This window comes from Neovison vison, chromosome 2 (assembly GCF_020171115.1).
Source record: "Neovison vison isolate M4711 chromosome 2, ASM_NN_V1, whole genome shotgun sequence".
Taxonomy (NCBI): Eukaryota; Metazoa; Chordata; class Mammalia; order Carnivora; family Mustelidae; genus Neogale; species Neogale vison.
In genome coordinates, this window is record NC_058092.1 from 52,094,036 (window position 1) to 52,110,242 (window position 16,207).

The 16,207-nt window shown below is 36.1% G+C and overlaps 1 pseudogene; it reads left to right on the top strand.

The window, feature by feature from the left end:
* The first annotated feature begins 15,523 nt into the window (after nucleotides 1-15,523).
* On the top strand, nucleotides 15,524-15,969 carry LOC122898723 (annotated as a pseudogene).
* The last annotated feature ends 238 nt before the right edge of the window (nucleotides 15,970-16,207 follow it).

Below are 16,207 nucleotides of genomic sequence, written 5' to 3' on the forward strand. Positions count from 1 at the left end.
TTTCCAACTCCTCTGAATAAATACCAGCAAGTAATATTGCTGGATTATATGGTAAGAATATGTTTAAATTTGTAAGAAACTGTCTTCCAAAGTGGATCTACCATTTTGTGTACCCACCAGCAATCGAAAACTCTTGTGGTTCCATATCTTCATCAGCATTTGGTTTTGTCAGTGTTTTGAGTTTTAGCCATTCTAATAGGTGTGTAGTAGTATCTCATTGTTTTAATTTGCATTTCTCTGATGACATATTATGTAAAGCATCTTTTAATATGCCTATTTGCCAACTGTATCTCTTCTTTGGTGAGGTGTTTTCTGCTCATTTTTTAACTGAGTTGTTCATTTTCTTATTGTTAAACTTTAAGAATTTTTTGTATGTTTTAGTAACAGTCCTTTATCAGATATGTTGTTTGCAAACATTTTCTCCCTTTCTCTGGCTTGTCTTCTCATTCCCTTCACGGTCTCTTTTGTAGACTAGAAGTTTTTAAATTGAATGAAGTCCAGCTCATCAATTTTTTTCTTTCATGGATTATGGTTTTAGTGTTCTATCTAATCAGTCATCACATGCCCAAAGTCATTTATACTTCATCCTATGTTATCTTAAAGGAGTTTTGTAGTTTTGCATTCCATTTAGGTCTGTGACCCATTTTCAGTTAATTTTTGTGAAGAGTGTAAGGTCTGCTTCTAGATTTTTTTTTTTGTATGTAGATGTCCAGTTTTTCCAGTATCATTTGTTGAAAGGCTATCTTTGCTCCATTGTGTTGCCTTTGCTCTTTTGTCAAAGACCAACGGACACCTTTATGTGGGTCTATTTCTGTTTCATTGGTCTATTTATTTTTTCACCAGTACCACATTGTCTAGATTATAGTAAGTATACTACATAATAATAGTAGTAATACTACTATAGGTAGTATTAATTATTTGACTTTGTTCTTCTTCAATATTACATTGGCTATTCTGGGTCTTTTGTTTGTCCACACAAACTATAAAGTCAGTTTGTCAATATCCATAAAATAATTTGCTTAGATTTTTATTGGGATTACATTGTATCCATAGATCAAGTTAGGAAGAACTGACATCTTGACAGTGTTGATCAAGTCTTCCTAACCATGAACATGGAACACTGGTCCACTTATTCTTTGATTTTTTTTATCAGAGGTTTTTTTAAGAACAATAAATCACATTTTTATTGTGAAATATTTCAAACATATAGAAAAGTGTACAAAATAATATAACAAACTCATGTACGTTAAATATTCTTATTTGGACATGTTTATATGAATTATTTTTTCTTAATTCTTTCTTCCTGTTTTGTTTTTATCATCTTTACCATTTTTAAGTATAAAGTTCAATAATATTAAATATATTTGTGTCATGAAACAAATCTCTAGAACTTTTCATCTTATAAGTCTGAAACCCCATTTTATTGACAATAACTCTCTTTCTTCCTTATCCCAACCCCTGGTAACACAATTCTGCTTTCTGTTTCTATGAATTTGACAACTTTAGATAACTCATATAAGTAGAATCATACACTATTGTTCTTTTTTGACCAATATTACACTTAACATAATGTCCTTAAGGTTCATCCATGTTATAGGATGTAACAGAATTTCCTCTCTTTTTAAAGCTGAGTAATATTCACTTATTTATCCATATATTCACTGATGGACATTTAGGTTACATCCCATCTCTTATCTATTATGAATACTGCTGCTGTGAACATGGGAAATTTCTCTGAGACCCTGCTTTCTTTATGTGTCTAGAAATTGCTGGATCATATGGTAGTTCTGTTTTTAACTGTGTTTAGGAACTTCCATGCTGTTTTCCATAGTAGTGCACCATTTTACAATCCCACCAAAAGTCCAATCCACCAAGGATTCCAATTTCTTCTCTATACCCTTGTCAACACTATTTTCTGGTATCGTGTGTCTGAGTGTGTGTGTGTATTTAAAGTAGCTATCTTAATGAGTGTGAAGTGATATCTCATTGTGGGTTTTTTAGTGTACAATAATTTTTTCCAGTTTTATGGAGAAACAATTGACATACATCACCATATAAATTTAAGGTGTGCAACATGATCGTTTGATTTACATATATTGTTAAATAATTACCACAATAGGTTTAGTTAACATCTATCATCTTATATAGATACAATAAAAAGGAAGGAAAAAATTTCTCCTTGTGATGAGAACTGTTAGGATCTACTCTCTTAACAACTTATATACCCTACAGCAGTGTTAACTATAGTCATCATACTGTATAGTATACATTACATCCTGGTGTTTATTTACCTTATAACTGGAAGTTTGTAGCTTTTGGCCATCTTCCTCCAATCCTCTTCCCATCCCCAACTCCCCCCCACCACCCCACATCCCTTATCTCTGATAACCACAAGTCTGATTTCTTTTAACTCGAAAAGATATCTGTACTCTCACTCTCATGTTCATAGCAACATTATTTACAATAGTTAAGGCACAGGAATATTGATGGATGATTGGATAAAGAAGTTATACACACACACACACACACCATATATAATGAAATACTATTCAGTCATTTGCAAATATTTTCTACCTTCCATTGGCTGCCTTTCTCACTCTGTTGAATGATGCACAAAAGGTTTTAAATTTTATGTAATCCCATTTGTTTATATATATATATATTTTGTTGCCTGTGCATTTAGTGTCATATCCAAGAAATCATTGCCAAGTACAATGTTATATAGCTTTTTTTCCTTTTTTTTTTTTCTAGGAGTTTTGTCATTTGGGGTTTTTTGTTTAGGTTTTTAATCCATTTTGAATTAATAATTGTATATGGTATAAGACAAAAGCCCAACTTCATTCTTTTGCATATGGATATCCAATTTTTCTGACACTATTTGTTGAAAAGACTGCCTTTTCCCCATTGAGTGGTCTTAGGACTCTTGTTGAAGATCATTTGACTATATATATGAGGATTTATTTCTGGCCTCTCAATTTTATTCCATTGACCTATTTGTCTGTCTTTATGCTAGTATGGCACTGTTTTGATTACTTTTGTTTTGGCTTTATAATACATTTTGAAATCAGGAAATATGAGTCCTCCAACTTTGTTCTTCTTTTTCAAAATTGTTTTGGCTATTCACGGTTCCTTGAGATTCCAAATTAATTATAAATTGAGTTTTTCTCCGTCTTCAAAAAAATGTCTTTAGGTATTGTTTTTGTATCTGTAGATAGCTTTGGGTGGTATGGATGTCTTAATAATAGTAAGTCTCCCAATCCATGAACATGGGATGTTTTTCCATTCATTTGTCTTTAATTTTTTTCAGCAATGTTTTGTAGTTTTCAGTGTACAAGTCTTTCACTTTTTGGTTAGGTTTGTTCCTAAGTATATTATTCTTTTTGATCCTATTGTAAATGGAATCATTCTTCCTAATTTCCTTCTTGATTATTTGTTAGTGTATAGAAATGTAAATTATTTTTGTGTTCTGATTTTGTATCCTACAATTTTGCTGAATTCGTGTATTCTACTTTCATCAGAGTTTTATAATTTCCCTTATATAGATCTTGTATCTATTTTGTTACTTTTTTTTGGTACAGTAATCTTACTTCAATTTGGCTTCTATTCTTCCTTTTATTCATTTTTAAAAAGACTTTATTTATTTATTTGACAGAGAGGGTGCATGACAAAGGGCAATGGACACAGAGAAAAGGAGAAGGACAAGCAGACACCCTGCTGAGCATGGAGCCCAAGTTCACTAGGGGCTTGATCCCTGTACCTGGAGATCACAACCTGAGCCAAAGTCAGATGTTTAACCTACTAAGCCATCCAGGCACCCTTACTCTTCCCTTTATTTTTTAAATCATTATAAACACATTTATTTTATAACCTCTTTCAAACTGTTCCATTATTTCTGGTTCTTAGGGTCCTAGTTCTGTTGACTGCATCTGTTAACTCTCCCTCAGAAAGGCTTTTTTTCTTTTTGTGGTTGGTAATGTTTTTCTATTCTGTTTTCAGAAAAGTTTATTCATTCTATAGTAGTCATAGTTGCCCTGGATTCTGAGAGTAAAGATACCTATGTTCAAGCTTGTTTTTACAAACATGCTTCTCCCAATGTTATGAGTGGCTCTGGACTGTTTCTTTGACTATGAATCCCACATCACGCAGGTAGAATAAATCTGGGTATCACACATACTTAACACAAACTTAAGATTTTAATTTCCTAGACAGATGGCAGGCTTCTTTGCCACATATCTGGTCAGAGTGTTTTTCTAGCCTGTGAATATATGAACGCCTAAATCCCAGGGTCTGAACAGGGACATCAATTCCAGCTTTCCTACCTTATGTAGGCCTGCTAGTCAAAGCCTCTTTCCTCTACATGAGCATTAAGAACCCAACCTCTGTTTATAAGTCTTACGTGCCTGCGTAAGTCATCTTTCTCCACACAAGCAATGGGGCCAGCAGTGCAGCTGGTGCACAGGTCCTGAAATCTCACTCACTGCCCTTTCATCGACACAGAGTCATTTACGTGGTCTGATTTGAAGGCTTCAGAGAAGAAACACAACCCAAAGCATCTTCCCCAATCAGAGACCTAAAATTCTACCACTGAAGATTAATGAGATAAGCATTGCCATCTTCACGTTACATAGACAATATTCTAAATACCTGTATTGTTTTGATTTTTTAGACAACTACACTTACCTTGGTGACAGTCTCTCGGTGGCATTTTTCAGAATGATATTGGCACACATCTACTCAAATATATTGTCCCCATCTATATTCATTTGTTTGGTAAGATCAATAAATTCACATATCAGCATAAATGACAAAGAGACATTTTACAAATTATCAAGACATGAGCAATGAGAAATTTTTTTAACAAAATTAAAATAATAATTGTTCCTAATAGGGAGGGAGATAGTATATATTTCTTGGTTTTTGCCTATATAACAACACTTGCTCCTATATTTTTTAGTTACAGAATTCTTTTCTGGGATAACCCATTCATGTATTTTAGGTAGAGATGAAGTTAGAGGAGTAAAGGTCCAGGCCTGGCCAACTAGTATCATCCACTCCACTGGCCTCATTTGGTCCATGAATGGGCTTTTCAGCTGGAGCTACTAAGGAAGACAGTCACTGTAAATGAGGTTTGATAAGGTTAGGAGGATTTGAGCCTGTGGTTGCATGCTGATATTTTTGCTTCTACATGGAGAGAACTTGGTGAAGAATGACACAGAAGAGACAATTAAGCCAAGAAATGAAAAGAAAATGCAATAGAGACCACTATGTGTTTACTAAAACCTTTTCCTCTTACCTCTGATCACCGTTAAATTATATTTCTCTGTCTCCCTTGCAGATGATTATAGCCATGTGACTAAACTCTGGCCAGTGACAGTGATCCTCTATGGTCTCCCCCACTTCCACGCCTATCTGTTGGCTAGATGTAAAATCTAGCAGAGGCCAAAGATACCCTAGAAGTAGCAGGCTAGGAGATGAAATGGGCTTGAAGTCCTAAGTTACCACATGGAAGGTTACCCATGGAACATGCTCATTAAATCTATTATCTGTGCAGAAATAAACTTCTTTGTGTTGAGCTACTGAGATTTGGGTGTTGTTTGTAAAAGCATTTAGCCTACCCTGATTAATAGAGAAATACAGAGCCCTAGTGACCTTGTTTGAATCCATAGAGCCATCTAGGTTTGAAGCTAGCTACTCCTCTGGGAAATATTTTTGCTTAAATTGGTTTGAATTGGGTTTCAGTTTCTTGCAATGAAAAGACTTATAACACAGGAAGAAATATGTTAAAAAAATCAATAATATCTGAGTGTAAACTGAGTTATTTACAAAATCATTTTGCTTTCTAAGAACTAGAACAATATTAAATTCTAAGTACCTGAGAGTGTTTCTTGGCTTATATATACCAGAAAATTTTTCCTCTAACTCACATAATGATTTTAAATAACAATTACATTGTAGGGGTACCTCGCTTACTCAGTTGGTTGAACATGGGACTCTTGATCTCAGGGTCATGAGTTCAAGCCCCCCACCAGGTGTAGAGTTTACTTAAAAAAAGTTACATTGTTAAATAAATAAAATCTTTAAAAAAAAAAAAAAAAAGGGCGCCTGGGTGGCTCAGTGGGTTAAGCCGCTGCCTTCGGCTCGGGTCATGGGATCGAGTCCCGCATCGGGCTATCTGCTCAGCAGGGAGCCTGCTTCCTCCTCTCTCTCTCTGCCTGCCTCTCTGCCTACTTGTAATCTCTCTCTGTCAAATAAATAAATAAAATCTTAAAAAAAAAAAGTTACATTGTTAGGTGGTGGGGATTAAGTAGTGCACTTACTGTGATGAGCACCAGGGACTATATGGAAGTACTGAATCACAAAACTGTACATCTGAATGCAATATTATTCTATATGCCAACAAACTAGAATTAAAATAACACTTTAAATAATAGATACATTGTGACTTGTTGAAATAATATGCAATAGACTTTTTTTTTAAGATTTTATTCATTTATTTGACAGACAGAGATCACAAGTAGGCAGAGAGGCAGGCGGGGGGGGGGGGAAGTAGGCTCCCTGCTGAGCAGAGACCCCCGACACGGGGCTCCATCCTAGGACGCTGAGATCATGACCTGAGCCAAAGGCAGAGGCTTAAGCCACTGAGTCATCCAGGCGCCCCTGCAATAGACTTTTTTCTCTTCAATCATTAATATATAATATTCCAGTCATAATTTATCACCAAGACAGATAAGTCAGTATGTGAGAATGCAAAGATAAACTAGGCCTCATAAATTTTTACCTTTAGATCAGAAAGTAAGAAACAAAAAGGAGTTAAAGATCATCTTATCTAACTCTTTCATTCTACAGATGAGAACGTTATGGTCCAGGAGGTGAAAGTATTTTCCTAAGTTCACACCGTAAGTAGCAGATAGCAAAATCAAAGTTAGAACTCAGATATTTTATAAAAGAGAGGAAGACAATGAAAGTACAGGAGTGGGCATCACAGATAAAACAAGGAACCTAAGGTAGGAGGAGGAAATGAGATCTAGGGCACAAGTAGAGGAATAATTCTTAGATTTAAGGATGACTATCCTTTAAACTCAAACCAGAAGAGAAGTGTGGGTATGAATACAGATTAGCTTTTAGGGGGTCTAAGGAATATGCATTTGCCATAAATATTGTTTACTGATTTATCCCATTGTCTCTCTGATCTCCCTTAAGAAGGGGACTATGTAAATATAAACTATGTTCTCTTGAAAGGGAGACGGCATCAGGTAGCCAGGAAGAGAGGACCACAGGCAAATCCCAGAGTTGTGGACTATGAATTTTGCCAACTTCGCAGCTTAGCTGAGGCCCACTCCCAATAACAAAAAGTCCAGGAATTAAAATTATGCCAAGAAAACTTTAAAACTATTCAACTGGGCAGATTGACCCAGCACATGAGAATGGGATTTATAGAGTATATGTGTCCCTTGGGATGAAATGGGGAGGGTACTATAAACAGAGACAAGTCCTACCAACAGCCAGACAGCTGGTAACAAAGGCCAGGCTGCACAAAGGTCTTTCTGGCTGCCCTTTTACACCGAGTAAGAAAACCATACATCTCTGTTGGGTGTGAGAGTGATCTGGCTACAGCATCTGTCATTGCATTGATTGCCAGGCTGGCTTCATTAGTTCTGGCTGGCTAGGCTAGGAACTCCTTTCTCTCTTACTTCTCCACATGCGTCTCTTCTCAAGCTGCATGCTCTGCCAAAGAGGCCATGCTCCTCTAGTAGGGGGGATCATTCTCCAGAGAACAGTATACTTATTATCAGAGAATAACCCAACTTCATTCAAGAGCCCCTAAATAATCTCTTAGTTCTAACTTCTTTTTTTCACCCTAAAGGATTATCTGTAGTGCCAACAGCACCCAAAGTGACTAAGACCTCACAGGAAAAGAGGTTCTGGCTCTGGAATGAAAGATTTAATGATGGGAATCCAAAGACTTTCACATTTTCATCTAGAATGAAAAGTCCAAAAAATTAAGGACATGGTACAAACAACAGTTATGAGGACATTGACACTGTAAGATGTCCCGACCTTTGTACCTCCTCTGTGTATATGACTGGGAGGCAACACAGCATCATGGGCTTTAAAAGCCTTACATTGTGTCTCAGATCCTCTTGTCTTCATGCTTTCCTGACTTCAATTACCATCTATGCTATACTAATGATTTCTGTCTAGAACTCATTCTAGAACTCCTGACCCTCATAAAAATCTGCCTATAAGACTTCTACTTTAGTATCCCATAAACTCAAAAAGCATTTATTTAGCATCTACTAAGTGCCTAGTCATGTCCCAGTATGAACTTATTATCTTCACTCTCCTGAAAGGAGAACTAGATGAAATCTTGGGCTTACACTAACATTTCAGTTGGACTGAAGTTGAAAGCATCCACAGGGTATCAGGTACTATCCCAAGCATATATACCTCTGTACCTCATTTAATGATCACACTAGTCCAGAAAAATAAGAAAAATTTAAAAGATGAAAAAACAGGTATATAAAATACATGTTTCCAAAACTTTTAGGTTTCAAAGACATTTCAAAAACTAGTAGGAGTTACATAGGTTTACTATTTGTTTTGTTTTTTGACAAAGAGGAATACTGAAAAAATAATTTACTCTAATTTCATAAAAGATAGACTAAATTACATGGAGGAAACTTAAATGCCAATTACTAAGAAACCCATCTGAAAAACTACACACTGTATAATTCCAACTATATGCAATTCTAGAAAAGGTAAAACTACAGAGATAGTAAAAAGATTAGTGGTTGCAGGAGTGGAGGAGAGAAAAGATGAATAGAAGGAACATGGAGGATTTTCAGGCAATAAAACTCCTCTATATGATACTAATAATGGTAGATATTTATTATAATAGATTTGTCCAAACCACAGAATGTAAAGACCAAAAGTGAACTTCAATGTAAACTATGGACTTTGGACGCCAGTCAAAATGGCCAAAATCAACAAGACAGTCAACAACATGTGTTGGAGAGAATGTGGAGAAAGGGGAACCCTCTTACACTGTTGGTGGGAATGCAAGTTGGTGCATCCACTTTGGAAAACAGCATGGACATTCCTTAAGAAATTAAAAAGAGAGCTACATTATGACCCTGCAATTGCACTACTGGGTATTTACCCCAAAGATACAGATGCAGTGAAAACAAGGGCCACCTGTACCCCAAAGTTCATAGCAGCAATGGCCACAGTCGCCAAACTGTGGAAAGAATCAAGATGCCCTTCAACAGACAAATGGATAAAGAAGATATCGTCCATAAATACAATTGAGTATTATGCCTCCATCAGGAAGGATGAATACCCAACTTTTGTATCAACATGGATGGGACTGGAAGAAATTATGCTGAGTGAAATAATTCAAGCACAGAGAATCAATTAGCATATGGTTTCACTTACTTGTGGAGCATAAGGTATAACATGGAGGACATGGGGACATGGAGAGAAGTGAATTGGGATAAATCGGAGGGGGAGACAAACCATAAGAGACTGTGGACTCTGAAGACAAACTGAAGGTTTTGGGAGGGTCGGGGAGGAGTGAGCCTGGTGGTGGGTATTATGGAGGGCACATATTGTATGGAGCACTGGGTGTGGTGCACAAGCAATGAATTTTGGAACACTGAAAAAAAATTAAAAAAATTTGTAAATAAATAAGTATGTATGTATGTAAAAGAACATAAACAGTCCTTTCAATTTTATAAATCCAGCTTTATGGAAAATTTGTATCATCTTGTCTTTTCTCATTTTGCTGACAACCAATAAAAGCCTTGTCACAGGTCCAAATGCAGGGATCACTCATTTGAGTTACTTGCTTAGGGCTCCTGGATTAAGTGATAAGTAGCTATAAGGACTTCCCTGTATTTGCATAAAGAGCCAGGTTACATCTCTCTTCTCCCACCATCTTCCAGATGCCCTATGTTAGGCAAATTAAATTATGCTGTCTTTCCTTAAAAGATGTAAAACAGAGCAGCTCAAGCTTTACCTTAGGGGAGCTTTAACTCATTCAGTGGGGTTGCTTTATATTAAGTAAGAAAGAATGATCATCTGTGCCCTTTCCAGAAAAAGCTAACTTTTGGAATATTCCTGTTTCTTCAGAGATAGAATAATAATTTCTGGAGAAAATATCATATTGTCATAACCATATTTTGTGAAGCTTGTCAGGATAAATCAGAAATTAGTGGACTAGGGCTTGAAATTTTAGCTTCAAGTAAAGTTTCAGAGTAAACACCATAATAATTTGAAAATTATAAACTAATGAAATCTTCCAAATTGTTGGAAACAATAAAAACTAGTCTTATATGTACTTTCTAATATTGAAAGAAACTGATTTTTTTAAACTATAACTAAATTTGCAAATTAAATATTACCCACGATCCCCTGATACCCAGAAGTCCTTAAGGAAGTCAAATAATACTGCTTGCTAGACCTAGCCTATTGGACTCTAGGATCATTAACATTAAAATATATATAATTTAGTATTTGGAGTGACAGGTATATTATGCAATTAATTTTTTGGTAATAAAATACCATTCAGTGAAGAAAGCAAGGCCAAAATCAGCAATCAAGGTGAAATAGATAGAAAGGCAGAAAGAAAACTGTAAGTAGTGGTGTAATTAATGTATTTGGAGTTGTGATTATTTTGATGATTATATTACATTTTTGGTCCAATTAAAACACTTTAGAAAAACAATATTCAGTTTAATCAAATGAAATTTTTATTTTTATAGGTCAAAAAATGATCAGATATCACAATTTCATATGGTTCAAGCTAATATCTCATAGTCCTCAGTATATTTTAATCAGGTTTTTGGAAAACAAAGTGTTTTTTATGTAGGAAAATTAAGGTCCTGTAACTTGGCTTTTGCCAGATATCCAAAGGAATCAACTAACAGAATATAACCTAATAGAATATGAATTACTAATTATGCTAACTTGATAGCACTCATTGAGCATCTACCACATGGCAGGTGAAGTTGTGTAAGTTTATGTGTGTGGGGCAAGGTGGGGCTTAGGGTGGGAGGGAGAGCATGCTTTATAGAGATTTGGACATTTGAAGCTTGCCAAGCAGATAGGTTTTTTGGTTTTGTTTTGGGGGGTTTTTTAAGACTGATTTTATTTATTTATTTATTTATTTATTTATTTATTTATTTATCAGAGAGACAGAGTGAACAAGCACAAGCAGGGGGAGTGGCAGGCAGAGGGAGAAGCAGGCTCCTCACTGAGCAAGGAGCCCCATGCTGGACTCAATCCCAGAACCCTGGGATCATGATTTGAGCCGAAGGCAGATGCTTAACCAAGTGAGCCACCCAGGCGTCCCCTAAGCAGAGAGTTTGTCTTAAGAAAGCATGGGAAAGGGCACCGTGGTGGCTCAGTGGGTTAAAGCCTCTGCCTTCAGCTCAGGGTCTTGGGATCAAGCCCCGCATCAGGCTCTCTGCTCCCCAGGGAGCCTGCTTCCTCCTCTCTCTCTCTGCCTGCCTCTCTGCCTACTTGTGATCTCTGTCTGTCAAATAAATAAATAAAATCTTAAAAAAAAAAAAGAAAGAAAGGCATGGGGAAAGATACAAAACTGCCTCTTTCTGGGTTTTACTTCTATTGTCAAAGTGAAGTATTTGTTTTCTGTTACCAACAGAAACTGGTTAATGAAGATGTGCTAACTTAATCAAGTTAATATATGAATTCCCCAGCAAAGCCAGGCTTAGCCAGTAGTTTCATATGCCAATATCAACAACCAAAGCACTTTCTATCAAGGACTTCAACTGAATGAAGTTTCATGAACTGGCAATGTGGCAAAATGTTAGCTTTAATAATAAATCTGCTAATTCTTCTTCCCTGCCTATCTTGTTCAACATTACATTCCCATTCTGGCAAATAATACGCCCTCAATAAATATTTGTTGAATGAACTAATTAGCTGATGTTGGGTCTTTGATTACAGCACGATGATTCCTACCAGATAAAAGAAGTTCACCGTGTTTATTTAGTATACATAAACTTCTTAACAAATAGTACAAGTCACCAGAAATTGCTCAAATGTATCATCTTTCCCTACCAAATAACACCAATACCTCTTAATCAGATATTTTTAAATAAATTAAATCCATGGGAGCACCTGGGTGGCTCAGTGGGTTAAGTCTCTGCCTTCAGCTCAGGTCATGGTCTTGGGGTCCTGGGATCAAGCCCTGCATCGGGCTCTCTGCTCAGCAGGGAGCCTGCTTCCCCCCTCCACCCCACTGCTTGCCTCTCTGCCTGCTTTCGATAGCGCTCTCTCTCTTTCAAATAAATAAAATATTTTTAAAAATAAATAAAAAGACTCATTTTTAAAAAAGAAATATAATCAGAGCTATGTGTATACAAAAATTCTGTGTTTTCTTTTATTGCCTACAATATAGTACTATGTGGCTGCTTCATAAAATTGCTGTAAGAATTAATGAGTTATACAAGAAAGAAATTTTAGGTACAAAGGAGCCTATCCTAAGTGAAAATATTATTATAACAATTTTACCTCCTTATTCAGTTATAATACACAAAAATCTTTTTATAAGGCTACTTGTTTATCAACTTCCAAATAGCCTGATTAAAAAATGTTTTAATCTGTATTTTAGGCAAAAAAGGAAATCTAATTTTAACATGTTATCACATGATTGAAAATAAAAGCACTGTCAATTTAAGTATTTCAACTGCCAGGTTCTATAGACTAGATAATAATTTTAAATAATAGTTACATTGTTAATTGTTGAAATAATATATAATAGTCTTTTTTCTCCTCAATCATTAAAATCTTATATAATATTCCAATAATAATTTATCACTAAGACAGATATTTTTCTAAGTAATGTATCACCAAACCACATTTTGTTTCTGGTGTCATCTGCCTAAATCAATCCATGTTATAAAATGACATATTAGCTAAAAACTTGATAAACTTTGGAATGAAGTTCACTGCCATGATACTAAAAATAGACTCCTTTTAATTTTTTTCAACAAATTTAATATGAACATGGTGATAGAAATACATTAGGATAATAGAAATTCACCCTACATTAGTTTTTAATGAATCTTAGATATCACAATTCTTTCATATTCCAAATTTTAATTAGTCTTCAAAAATAATAACTACCATCCCTTGAACAGTCACTACATGCACAATACTTTGCTAAGCGCTTATATGCTTTACTTCGCAAAATCCTCACAACAAACTATACATATTAATTAGTGTCCCCATTTTATAGAAATGGAAACTGAGACTAAGAGGGTTAAGATATTCGTTGTGAACATAAGAACCAAAATCTGAATGCCTCATGTCTACCTCACTACAAACCCCATAGTCTTAACCAATCATCCAATTTTAAGAAAGCAAAGTCCTAAATATAAAGACATAGAAGTCAATTAAATTGAAATATAAAGTTGGGCTGGATATGAAAAAAAGACATTACTGATTGCTTAAGACAGGAGGAACATAAACTACACTAGGAGTCTCCAGAATATATTTACAAAATAAGTGAGACAAATGAATTTTCATTTTTAATAAATCCATTTCTTTTGGCAATATTTTTAATATGACTGCAGATAATAGTCCTTTTCAGAGTTTTCCTGATGAACGTATTTTTCATTCTAGACTTAAAATTCAATGCCTTTTAATTATGTTTTCATACCTGTGTAGTGGTTTCATTAAATAATGTACATACTTTTTTTAAGCCTTGTTAACAACAAGTTATCAAATATTCATGAAGAAATAAGGTATATCTTCTTAAGCTTTACACCAGCATTTCTCCTCCATGAGAAATTAAGTTATTTTCACATGATCAAAAAAATTCATGACACACAATTAAAAACAAACAAGAGTCACATTTTATAAGGCAGCAATTACATTCATGTGGTACCAGTGTAATTGAAAGACAGAAGACATTTCATTTGTTAGTAACACAGACTTTCTTCCAGTGGGTTTCCTAGAGCTCATTAGATATTCCCTGGCTGATTCTCCTAAGTAATTAGATTTTAACAGGATTTTCAACAGATCAGAGCAATCTCTGAGGGTGCCAATAGAAGAGTCCCCCTCTGGCCTTACCAGCAGGGCAGAGCAGATAACATCCAGACTGGGAGTTAGTACATGTATAAGAGGAAACTATTCAAGGCTGAAACGAAGAACCACTGGAAAAAGAGCAGGTGGAACAATTGTCAGAGCTCACACAGGGCTAGGAATATTCTCACAGCCAGAGTTAAAAACAAAACAGAACAAACACCTTATAATACATAAGGCAACAGGTAGAGAACCCAGAAGGATATTATCTCAGCAGTAGGGACAAATTAGCTCTAGACTTAAAGTTGCTCTGGTGCCACTTAACAAAACTTAAAGGCAAATCGCAAAAGGATCAATCTATTTCCAAGTTATTTGAATACCCAGAACAATGTTCAAAAATATTTATAGGAATACAAAAGAATAATGTGCTTATACAACATAAATTCACAATGTCAAACACCCAAAATCATTAAGTTATGAAAAGACCATGGAAGATACAATAATGACCAAAATTAAATTTCTAAAGATGAAAAATACGCTGGATAGGATTAAGAGTATTTTGACATTGTGCCGCCTTTGGCTCAGGTCATGATCTCAGGGTCCTGGGATCGAGTCCCACATCAGGCTCTCTGCTCAGCAGGGAGCCTGTTTCCTCCTCTCTCTGCCTGCCTCTCTGCCTACTTGTGATCTCTGTCAAATAAATAAATAAAATCTTAGAAAAAAAAAGAGTATTTTGACATTGCAGACTTTAAAAAAAAAAGGACAGTGAGTTGTGAGACAGTGAGATGTGCGACAACTTCAAGCAGCTTAATACGTGAGTAACTGGGAATCATAGGAGAAGAGAGGGAAGAAGGGATGAGGAAAACTATTTGAAGAAATAATGACCAAAAATTTTCCAATTTTGATGGAAATTATATACCCCCCAAAAATGAAGCTATACCGAGGTTCATCATAAATCAAATAGCCTAAAGCGTACTTTTAAATGCAGTGTAGACACATTTTAAATGTCTTTAGCAGAAACCAAAATATATTGGTCCAGACCTGATCTAAAGTCAGTCTCATGTTTGGTTCCTAGAATACTGGCTCAGAAGATTTTTCTAAGAGTAATTTTCAATCTAATGCAATTAGTCAATGTTGCCACTAAGTATGAGAAATACTTCAGAAATTTTGTAATGAATCTTATTCTTTACTTATTGGCTTTATAAAGAAATGTTTCCTTCCTTTCCTCAGCTGCCTTCAAGATGCTGGGTCCTGGGACGCCTGGGTGGCTCAGATGGTTGGACGACTGACTTCGGCTCAGGGCGTGATCCTGGAGTCCCGGGATCGAGTCCCACATCAGGCTCCCAGCTCCATGGGGAGTCTGCTTCGCTCTCTGACCTTCTCCTCGCTCATGCTCTCTCTCACACTCTCTCTCTCTCAAATAAATAAATAAAATCTTAAAAAAAAAAAAAAAGATGCTGGGTCCTGCCCAGGAAGGTAAGGCCTGGTGGGGGTAAGTCTCTCCCTTTATCCACACCAACAGCACCTCACCTGGCAGAGCCTGCTCAGCACTCACCTGCACCATGGCCTTTGTCTTAGAGCTCCCCTGCATCTACTCAGCCCTCATTCTGCAGGATGAAGTACTGGTCACAGAGATGAAGATCAATGCCTCACTAAAGCAGCCAGTGTAAATGTTGAACCTTTCTGGCCACGTTGTTTGCAAAGGGCCTGGCCCATGTGAACATCAGGAGGTTCATCTGCAATGTAGGGAGTGGTGGACCTTCCCCAGCAGGAGGTCCTACACCCTCCACCATTGCTGCCCCAGCTGAGAAGAAAGTGGAAGCCAAGAAAGCAGAATCAGAAGAGTCTGCTGATGACAAGGGCTTTGGACTTTCTGACTAAACCTCTTCTGTAACCTGTTCAATGAAAAGCTGAACTCTTAAACTAAAAATAAATGGGGGCCTCTGGGTGGCTCAGTCTGTTGAGCAGTGAACTCTTGGTTCCAGTCAGATCATGATCTAAGGGTTGTGACATCCAGTGGCCATGGAGCTCCAGGCTTGAGGTGAGTCAGGTTGGAGAATTCCTCTTACCCACCCACCCCCACTCAACTAAATAAATAAATAAATCTTTTGAAAAAATAAAAATAAATGTTTCCTATTCTCATTATTATTATAAG